The sequence below is a fragment of the Micromesistius poutassou genome (genome assembly GCF_964030765.1).
Source record: "Micromesistius poutassou genome assembly, chromosome: 5".
Classification (NCBI taxonomy): Eukaryota; Metazoa; Chordata; class Actinopteri; order Gadiformes; family Gadidae; genus Micromesistius; species Micromesistius poutassou.
In genome coordinates, this window is record NC_140275.1 from 20,364,660 (window position 1) to 20,374,659 (window position 10,000).

Below are 10,000 nucleotides of genomic sequence, written 5' to 3' on the forward strand. Positions count from 1 at the left end.
CTCGTCAGCTGTCACTCCGCATCCGGTCACCAAGCTGCGGGCAGGACTTAACCCCGAGTTCCTTTGATCATGAGCAACGGGATCACTGGTAAACGATAGCCTATAGTCTTTAATCATTGTTAGGCCTATTAACATGAATTGTGTTTTTTTATTTAAAATAAAATAAAATATTATTTTATTTTAAATAAATACTACATGCATACTACTTTATGCATGTGACTGAATGTTATGAGCATCAGCATCAGGTCTGTCCATGAGGTCGCTCATGGCTGCACCTCTGCACTGATTATTCGAAGCAGTGTCCGAGGTTTAAACGAAGCCAGGTTTTCCGTAACAACTCGATCAGAGTAGGTCATTATCCTGCCCGTCGACGCAGAGAAGCAGGTAGGCATATAGGTTCTGGTGCCCTCTGATGGTAATGAGCAGTTAAAAAGAGAAAGTTATTAACTTTCCATAGCTACTGAAAATTGGGCATCCAAACCCTAACGGAGGCCAACGTAATGGTTATTGTGCTGGATACATATATGAGCTTGGCAATATCGCCATTCAATGACGACGACGAATGTCAATAACTAATTTAAAAAAAAAGCGATGGGAAAAATAAAACATAATTACAACACTGATAACCCTGAAAGTCAATCTGAATAAAGAACAGCTGCATCTTACAACCCCAGGGGACTGCTTGTGTGCCAAGAATGTTAAGCAATTTAAAATTAGTTAGGGACAAGACTAGCGAACTGATTGAAAATTCACTTGGATAACAAAAATCAAATTTTCACATTAAAACCAAATTAGATAGACAGGTTAATAGGCTTCGAACCGCCAATTAAATGGCAATTAAACAGAACCCAGCACTAAGGGCACAAGTTACAACGTACACTCATTCCCTTACTGCACTAGATATCTCCTTCAATATTCAATGATTCGTTGTAATAAAGTACGAATTTCTCAACTCTCCTTATAAAAGGGGATCAGGCAGCAGACTCTGTGACCAAACTTGACAGGATCAGGCGTCGGTAGGGTAGGAAGATGCCACCAGCTATCGCTACGAGCTACCATAAAGCTCTAACTCTGCAGCACGATGATAAGAAGCCCCAGCAGGATGTGTGTGTGTGTGTGTGTGTGTGTGTGTGTGTGTGTGTGTGTGTGTGTGTGTGTGTGTGTGTGTGTGTGTGTGTGTGTGTGTGTGTGCGTGCGTGCGTGCGTGCGTGCGTGCGTGCGTGCGTGCGTGCGTGCGTGCGTGCGTGCGTACGTGCTTGTGTGGAGGCTTCCTAAGCATTCCTCCACAGGGTTGCCAGAGGGACATTCCGGTCCTTCCTACTTACCTGCTCCCCACACAGCGAGATGGGCTCCGAGGTAAAACATAAATAAGGCTAGCAAATACTTTACTTAATACTTTAAGACAGTATGAAAATGTCAAGTAGACTTGGAAGAACTTGTTGAGTAAAGTCCTGTTGAGATTGTGTTTCCATGCAGGGGAGTCTGTGCACATGCACACATGCACAACTACCCCCCCACACACACACACACACACACACACACACACATACACACACACACACACACACACACACACACATACACACACACACACACACACAAGCATTCACTCACATGAAGATGAATGATTCAATAATATCATAAATGCATGTTATTTGGTTATCCAAATTGCAAACCATCTTGCAATACCACAAATGGATGCATGGGTGGCCCAGTGGGAACTGAATACCCTTACCCTGCCATACCAATTGATCTTAAGATACAGTGTTGTGTTTGAGATGGAAGGTCTTAAATCGCCTATATGTACCGCCGTTTGATTGGACCGTGTGAGCAGTCAGCCAATAAGGGTGCGTGACATGAGTGTCCCCATAGGCCATGCCTATGTCCAAGCGTACAAGCTGTATGACGCTCACAATCTGGTAAACTTATTTGAATTATGTATCTTGTGAAAATATACATCTTAAAGGGGTAGTGTGTAGAATTTAGTGCCATCTAGCAGGCTTGTCAGAAATTGCATACAATATTTGTTTTCATTTGTGTATAATCCATCCAAAGTAAGAAGCGTTGTGTTTTCGTTCCCTCAGGATGAGCCCTTCGAGAGAGTCCTCTCTCATGAACATTTTATGAACATTTTTGTACAAGACGGCCCAGTAAAAGCAAACGTAAAGAGTGCCGATTACAATAGATCAGAAGTGTTTGTCAGGAGCAGTCAGACCGACAGAGGAGAACTCTTCTATGGAATCTGCAATATGAAGATGTAGAAAAAGACGGATGTCACGCCCGTTACATGCTGAAGTGGGGAGAGTGACCATAAAGGGGTGATGGATGCGAGTGCCTCTAGAAAGGAAATGTGTTTTTCAGTGCTCGTCAGGCTTCTCCACTTGACAGATAGAGGTTGCTTCTGCCACTGAAATGTGTTTGCCCGCAAATGCTCCTCCTAATGTTCCTCCCTCCCTCATTTCCATGCCAAACACACTGACGCGCGGTGCTCACATTTACATACGCTTGCAATGATATAGGAGTCTGAATATTGAATGTTGAGCATGTGTGTAGGTAGGGTGATTTGTATGCTCTGCTGAACACAATATATCTTGTGCTGCAAATTGACATGTCAGACAGGCTGCTGTACATGCCTCTGATGTTATTATGCACAGCGGAGCACAACACTATGGCTTCAAAGAGGCTAACTTGATGCAGTCTGTGCGCGTGGATGAGGTGAATGTGTGCTACTGATGCCTTTTAGCGTGCCCGGAAGAGATATGAACCTTAGTGTGGAAGACCTTGAGTACTCCTCAGCTTGATTGGGTTATGTCCAATTAGGAGAACTAGCCTACGTTCTGATTCTTCTATGTAGTATGTACATGTGCAGTTGTATGTGAACTATATGAGCCCCTCTACAAGATGGGGAACAATCCAGGGCTACATGGCCAGTACATGTTTTGTTTGGAAAGGAGGTTGCAATATGATCCAAATTTATGATGATTTATGATGATGATATGATTTTATGATTCAAACCCATACATATATAAACGTAAAGTTGACACTGAATCTACTCTACTTTACTCACTAAATCACATGTTTTCCAAGCAGTTAGTTTCAGTAACAATTCATCAAGTTTTAAGGTTTCCTTTATGTTACGCTTACATTTAGTCACTTGGCAGACTCTTTTATCCAAAGCCACTTTAGAAGGGATGCTGAGACCAAACACAGCACACCATCAACATTTGAGAGGCAAACAAAAATATTCAAAGTCCTGCCTGACCTAGTTGAAGAAACAACACACACTGGACAGAGGGCTGAGGTAGCAACAGAAACAGAAGTTGAGTCCAGTTGTTCTTTATTTTTTATTCAAGGGGCGATGCATAAGGGTCCCATCAAAGTTCAAGACTGCCTACAGTTTAAGAAGAGGCGGTTGTCAACGGTAACCAGAATTAGGCTCAACAGTGTCCCAAATCTGGTTGCCGGAGCAACTGGGCATCTGCTACCATTACATCCTGGTACAAATAAGTTCTAAAGTTGTGTTGTTTGCGACGGTTCCGCGTTCATGCACTAATCCATTATAATAAATGTGCATGTTTGTTATGTTTCTTTTTGGTCCTAATGCAGTCAGCACCGCTGTCCCGGTGTCATAATCTGATGTAAACAAAAAGTAGGCCATGCATGGCAGCTCTCCCCGGTGCAGTGGCAGGCAGCTGAGGGACAGTTCAGCCTAATCTCCACGGTAATGTAATGTGGGACTTCTCCCCCTGCTGTCCCTTGTGTGTAATCCGCCATTCGTCGTTTTGATTCCTCCCTTTTTATGTCTGGGGACATGACAGGAGCTGTCATCTTCGTCCCATCGCCGGGACCTGTTAATCCCTGGAGTAATCCAACTAACACAAACACACACACACACACACACAAACATTTGGATACACAGACCTGTTTACAATGTGACGTCAAAATGTGACTCGGCATTAAAAGCTTCTCATACTTGCTTTCCAGAAGTACTAAGGATGTTGTTGTTTTAAAGAAAAGAGGAAAATTTATATATAATTATAAAGTCTCTTTCCGATTTTGACAGATGATTCGAAGGAATAAATTACATAGAATTTCAAAAGTTGTGGTCAATTAAAGGGCAGATATCTGTCCTTTGAAAAGATCTACATCAGCATCTAACCAAGGGTGCAGGGGTTTCCTTTGTCAACAGGGGAGTGACCTGAGAGTGAGCTGGGGCCCACATGCTGGAAAGGCCTCTGATTAACAGCTGACCCCCCCCCCCCCACTAAGTCATGTCAACTTTATTAATAAAGCACATTTCATACGCAAGGCAGAACCAATGTGCTTCACACATAAGAACATGTCGCATAAAATAATACAGGATTTTCAAAGAGTGCAGACAAGACATTTAAAGACTGGCTTTCAAAGATGAAATTAAAGACACATGAAATCAGAATTGACATTGAATAACAACTTCAATGTCATTATTTTTTATCAGAAAGCTAAGGTGAACATACAAATGTTTTTAGGCTTGACTTAAATGTAGTCAAGGTTGGAGAAAGTTATTTTTTTTTTATTCCAGCTACAGTATGTGTTTCATAGTAGCTGAATCCTGCTTTCCCATGTTTTCTGATTTATAGGTGAGCAGAAGTATTCTGAAATCAATCCTCAGACATACCAGCCAATGCAGGGATTGAGAAATGTTGTAATGTGTAAGATTTGTTGGACTTTGTCAGAACTCCAGCAGCTGCTTTCTGAACCAGCTGTAGCTGCCTAAGCTGTTTTTGGAAGGCCTGCAAAGAGACTGTTAAAATAATCAAGCCTACTAAATAATGATTGCATGGAAGTCTTTCTAAGTCACGTTTTGACATAAGTCCTCTTAATTTTGTTATGTTCTTCAGGGGATAGTAGGTAGATGTTATTGCTGACTTGCTGTGGCTGTTGAAATTCAGATCTGAATCCTCAGGACTCAAGGTGCAGGCAAACTTTCAGTCTCCCATCTTTGGCACCGAAAACAAGCATCTCAGTTTTGTCTTTATTTAGTTTTAGGAAATCCTGGCCCATCCAGTCCTTGACCTATAGGATGATAGTCAGTTGGTAATAGGGCTATGAAGTGTCTTCCGCATAACAATGGTAAGCAATGTTGCTATTTTGGATAATTAGGCCTAGTGAATAAAGATGGTCCTAAGATTGAACCTACGGGGACTCCACAAGTCCCGTTCTTTAGTTCAGATACAATTACCTACAACAATGGAGACAAAGTAGTTCCTGACTTTTAATTATGACTTGAATCAGTTCAAAACTGTGCCGGAAAGCCCAATTTTCCCAATTTTCCAATCTGTTCACAAATATTGAGTGGTCAACATTGCTGAATGCAACACTGAAATCCCATAGCATCAGTATGGACATGTTGCCATATTCTTTGTTTATAAATAGTATAAATTACCACTTTAATAAGAGTTTTCATGCTATGAAGGTAAAACATCAAGGCAGGTGGGTGATTTTTCAAGTTGTGCCACTGTTTTCCCAAGAGTTTTAGTATAGGGCATTCAATAATATCCTTATTGTCACATTACCTCTAAATAAACATGGTGGTGATCTAACATTCAAGTTTGAAACAGAGTTATGGATGGCTTATCTAATACCTTCCATTTGGTCAATGAAAAAGGATGCAAACACATTGCATTAATGGATGGAGAGGAGTTTGGGGGGTCTTTATAACACTATAAGGTTTGTGCATTATAAGGGTTACTGTTATTGATATTGGAGAAGAAGGATTCTCTAGCACTTTTCAAGGCTAAATTGTAGGCTTTAAAGCTCTTTTTAGAGATGTCATGATGAACTTTTTGTTTTGTTGCCAGTTGTTGCCAGTTGCGTTAAGCCTTACGGCAATCTCTTTTTTGAATTAAAGTTATAGAATACTTATTGATATAGTTTCTTTAACAGTATTTGATTTGATTTGTGTGTATAAAGGATATATAAAAGAAAGCATAGATTGTTCGGATAGGGAAGGATCAATAACAGAAACATCAGAGACACTTTGTGATATTTAAGTCCAAGGTACGTCCCCGGTTATGAGTCGCCCCTTTCACGTGTTGAGACAGTTGTAATGTGTCCAGGATAGCAAAGAGTTATTTTGCAATATGATCATTGGAATCATCAGTATGAATATTAAAGTGTCCAGTTACAACTAGACAGCCAAAATCTGTGGAAATGTACAATGGACAGTAGTTCTGTAAAGCGATCAAAAAGCTTTGCTGAATATTTTGGTTGCCTGTTGATGATTAGTAGCAGTACTCCGGGGGGAACATTTTACTAGAGCACAAAGGTATTCAAAGGATGGCAAATCACCAAATATCATCTGTTTGCCCTGAACTTATACAAAAAGAACCGATCACATCACCCCCATACTAAAATCTCTGCACTGGCCCCCTGTGCATCACAGAATTCAGTTTAAGGCGCTGTTGCTGGTCTACAAGTCACTTAATGGGTTAAGGGGTTAAGTTAAATCACTACTAAAAATCTACTACTCAAACCAACTATTAGATCAAAACAAGAATCCCCAAACTGTTCAAAATTTTAAAACCAAACTTAGACAGAACTGTTATCAACAGCCATTGGCTAATTCCTGTTTCATGTTTTATGTTTTGTGCTTTGTTTGATACCCTTTTAACTATTTATATATTTACATATGTATATTTGTGTACACATTTGGTTTTGCACTTCTTTTTATGCTTTTATATCTAATGTTTTTAATATAAATCAAATGTTTTTTATATATATATTACAGTTTTCACTTCCTTTTAACTTTGTTAAGCACATTGATGGTGTTAATGACAATGATAGGCTCAGACGACAATAGTTAACAATAAGCAATAGACAATAGGCAATAGTTATTCAGTTTGGCAGGTTAGCTGTGTGAATAAATGTCCTTTGGTTGGCCCTGACGTAGGCAAGCCTGGGTCCAGATGATTATGCAAGACATCCTGAGCATCCAATCTACAGCTGAACCCTTCAGGATCTCAGTAGTCAGTTCTGCTATCCCTTGAAAACAACATGGGGCACTGGGAGTGGGTGGGGGGGGGGGGGCTGTTGTGCCCTCTGCTTGGGGGGGTGTTGCTTTGTTGCTGGTATTTGTAGAAGGTCTGCCTTTCTGCACTTGCGTCGTCAGCGGGGCGTTGAAAGGTCTTTGGAGTGGTCTTTGGGGTCCCAGGTCTTCTGGGTGGTGGAGGACGGTCGTGGGCTGGATAGCAGATGTGAAGTACCACCTCCAATCTCCCACGTTGTTGTGGTCTATCCTCGAGATGTCGTACTCCGAACAGCACTTCACTAAAACAAGCCCTGCTCTAGAACCTAACGTCGGCAACGTCAAACACGCCACATGTTTATAAAGCTCATTTATTTGGACGCCTCAGTGTGTTGGTTGTATCCCAAGCAGAGAAATTGATTCTATGTCATGTCTTGTTGTGTCTAAGTGACCACAAGCTAGTTGTCTGAGTCTATACTGCTTACAAAAAAAGAATGGATTCTTCGGGGACCTGGTATTGGCCTTATCATTTAGGACTGACAATCTGTATTGACAGTGGAAAGAGGTTTTGTTTGCTGCTCTTAAAGAAAGCGTATTGTTGTACCAGGGCCGGAACTCTGACGATGGCCTCGGGTTAAATCAATACCGGGTGAGAGATGATATTATCAGGGCTAAACAGAGGCCTGTTGGATAGAACCTGTTAAATAGTGACTGTAATCTAGGCCTACCTGTGAATCATTGCAATGGAGCCCTGCAATTTCAAACTTGTTTTCCCCATTGAGAGCTGAGCCAATGTGTTGAAGTTTGCATCCTAATTGTGCTTACTTGAGGCTGATCAGCTGACAATTAGCTGTGAAGTATTGTGACAGTAACGACATCACACACAATAACGAGGCCCACCAAATGTGACATTTGCTTCTTTTTAAATCTCATTAGGGACCATAAAAAGGGGATTACATATTTTAACGGCTCAAGCAACTATTTCCAACAGAGAGATGCATAGTTTGCCTGAAAGAATCCACTGAGTTTATTTAGGCTCTGATTAATTCTCTCTTATTTCTCAGGAAGAAAAAAAACATTTCCTCGATCAGTGGATAGACATCGATTTCAAGGAGGAATCACTTGATAGCAAAAAAAAACAAAGCAAAGCAGCCAATGTTTCTCAGCAAACACTCCACTCAAACCTGCCCATTTGTTTCTTTTTGTTCCGGTAGAAGGCTATTGAATAGAAATGCCGCAAATGAGCTGCAAATTGTAGGAATGAAGAATCTCACCTGTATTTACTGGCAGAGCTTGACACATAGATGCACAACGTGAACGCATTACTGTCCAGTCCAACACATCACAGAAACCGCAGAAACCAAGCTTATCAACAAAGACAAGTTTTGTCTGACCCCGTGGGTAATCTGATGAGTGAAATATGGCAAACTTGCCTCAGAAAGGGGTCAACCGAGTACAGCAGCAGCTCAACCCAAAAGTCAACAACATTAATAAATTGACAGCCAAGTCTTGTGTCAGCTCCAGCCTATAATCTGACGAGTTAACCAAAGGCTAAAGATGACAAGCTGAGTTTAGCAGCGACTCGGCCTATGGGACAGATAGACGCAGCGCAAGATGATATAAATTATTTTTCTTTGAAGGTAAACCACTGAAGACCAAGGAAAGTGTGTGGGAAAGGACGCAAGGGGTCAGACTAAAACACCCGATTGGTCGAAAACTAGGGTCATGGGTTTGTGCTTCGGTAGAATCAGATAGACAAGGATGAGAGGGGCCGGTGGGCAGCGTTCAATAAAACATGAGAGCAGGGGGTAAAAAGTAGCTTGCGGTTCAACTCGGAGCAGCCCAAACAGATTTCCCCTGTGAGCCAAAAGCATTGCAGCTGCTCATTCACCACGGCGGGCAATCCATGCAGCCATCAAATTGACAGCCATCGCCTGAAATAGTGCTGGGAATTGGACAAACTGTATCAAATTGTATCTGACCTCTGGAAAAGCTTATCTCGGTGAGAGGGAAAAGGTATGGAAGGGAGATGATAGTGTCTCTCTGCCCGCGCTTGTTTCTCCGCCTCATTAGCCCTCGATAATGGATAAGCTATTCTGACTCGCAGCCCATTCTATCAGCGGAGCTCCCCCATGCGCGTTACCCAGGAAGAGTTGCACAAGACAAATTAATAAATATATATTATTATATATGTATACAAATATATATTTATATATATATATATGTTTTTAGTTTTTATTTGTGTATACATGTACATATATGAATGCTTATTTATTAAATGTTATTGTGTCATATATGTTCTATGTCCAGTATAGCTACAGTATAATATAATGAGCTTGAGGCCTTTTTAATTGTTTAGATATTCCGTTCCGTTCAACCTGTTCTGATGAAGTTCAATCCTTTGTATTTGACACCTTAACAGACTGTTTCTGTCCAGTGAGCAGGCGGTAAGAAGCAGGCAGTAAGTCTCGACCGCCCCAGGCCATGAATCGGGGAGAACGTTGCGCTGGAGATGGTTGATCCAGTCTCACTCCTGCACAGTGGGCAACATGTTCAGCCAGAGGATGAGTCACAGCCAGGGATTAGTACATAAACAAACAGCCCCATACATCATTCTGACTCATCCACGACAAATAGACAATCTGGGATCCAGAATTACTCACAGCCACTGGGCTCCTTATTCTCTTTTGTGTTTTTTGGGTTCAGGAGAATCACTTAGGACACCGCAGGCCTGAATGACGAAGAGAAACCCTTCTTTAGGCCTTGATGTCAATTATTTTGGTCTATGCTTTATTTAGACCACATGATTCAAGTTATTGAATTCCACATGACCAGTTATGAATAACTTCTTGTAGCCTACATATAGAGTGGTCAACACACCCTATGCAGTTTTATGGGTTTGAAGGGTTACCTGGGTGAATTAGAACCTGTAGGCGTGGCTTATTTACCATTCCGCCCATTTCCAATATAAACTGAATTCTTACCCGTGTTCGA

The 10,000-nt window shown here is 41.4% G+C and overlaps 1 protein-coding gene across 1 annotated transcript in view; it reads right to left on the reverse strand.

Annotated features, from left to right (window-relative positions):
* LOC311343350 (transmembrane protein 132C) overlaps positions 1–10,000 on the reverse strand; it is a gene marked incomplete at both ends in the record, with an annotated part of 40,559 nt that overhangs the window by 26,416 nt on the left and 4,143 nt on the right. The window lies entirely within an intron of this gene.